Genomic DNA, 1,596 nt, shown 5'->3' with positions numbered 1-1,596 from the left:
GTTTGAGTACGATTCTCGGGAAACTAGTATTGGATGGATGTTTTGCTTTTGATCTCTCGCGATGATGCTATTTGATGTTCGTCACTCTCTGTTTTGCAGATTTTATTCCTTCGTTCTTTACTCGAGGACGAGCAAAGGTTTTAAGTCTGGGGGGATTTGATAACTTCTATTCTTCTCTATATTTTGATAAGAGTTTGTCTAGGTTTTACGGGATAATCACATTCATTCATGGACATTCTAGGCGTGTTAGGATACAAAACCCGGTTGTGCTCTAGTTTTGCAGAGTTACAGGTTTCGAAGATGATTGGACTCGAAAAGGAGCCATTTGGAGCGTTAAAGGAGAAGTTCGGATGAGATACTCATGTTGCGACATCAATAACTTTCTCTACAGAGGTCCAAATCATGCGAGACTTGTACCATTGGAAAGAGCACTTCAAGAGCTTCGCGAAGACACCAAAATCGCATAAATCCGACACCGGAGCAGAAAGTTACGAGCGAAATCGTGAAGACCAGAAAACTGCCAGCGCAGGGCCGGATCAAACTGGATGCGGTCCGGATCAAGGACGCAGAATTCGACCCCAGGAATCTGGATCCGGTCCGGATCCACCTGGAATCGGTCCGGATCCAGTCTAAAACCCTGTTTCGCGATTTTCAGCATCTGAATGGGAATAGGACTCTTGGGAGCCGCCCTAGGGTTATAAAAAAGCCCTAGCCACGTCCTAGAACAGGAGAGACTCTTAGAGAACACCTAGATACACACTTTTGGAGAGCTTTTGGGGAGAGAAGAATAGAAGTTCACGGGATTTCGGGAAGAAGAAGGAAGATTCGATCGTGGAGACTACACATCTACATGAGCTTTTCTCTCCTTTCTTTTATCTCTTTTTCTCTGTTCTTTCTATTGTTTTCTATGAACCGTGAGTAGATCCACGGCTATGGGTTAGGGATTCGTATGTGTTTTGGGTATGTTTGAACCCTAACTTGGATTTCGGTTTTGATTTGATTCGGTTCTATTGATTTGCACTTTTATTGGATTGATGTTTGCTAACCCCTTGATCAATTATCTTGGATTCTGAACCACATAGAGATATAGGTTTGTTTCGGATCAAAATCAATAGGATAGATCGTATTATTCACATAGAGATATGGCTTAATCGATTTAGGTTGATGATAGCGTTCTTTATGCACCTAGGATTAACTCGAATAGGCCGAGAGATTGACGAGTTACTCTGTAGGTAGGGAGTTAGTAGACCGAGAGGTGAATTCTCTATCTTTGTTGCTTGATGATTCCCGAATACAAGTCATAATCGTTATTCATGCATGCTTAGTAAATACCCATACACGCGAATACGATCCCGACACCCGTAGTCATCCTTGTTTGATAGGTCACTCGATTTTATCTGCTTTCTTATATTGCTTACCATTGATTCTACATATTTCCACCATCACTTGCTTGCTTGCTTTGATCTATTTTCGATCTAGATTTGGATTTAGCAACCGGTCCTCGTGTTCGACCCCGTGTTACGACGATCCGTATCCTTACGGTGAGTTGTGAATCGGGTTATAGATTTTAGACTCGGTACACACGTATCAATAGAC

This window comes from Tarenaya hassleriana, unplaced genomic scaffold (genome assembly GCF_000463585.1).
Source record: "Tarenaya hassleriana unplaced genomic scaffold, ASM46358v1 Cleome74, whole genome shotgun sequence".
NCBI lineage: Eukaryota > Viridiplantae > Streptophyta > Magnoliopsida > Brassicales > Cleomaceae > Tarenaya > Tarenaya hassleriana.
This window is presented reverse-complemented; position numbering follows the sequence as displayed.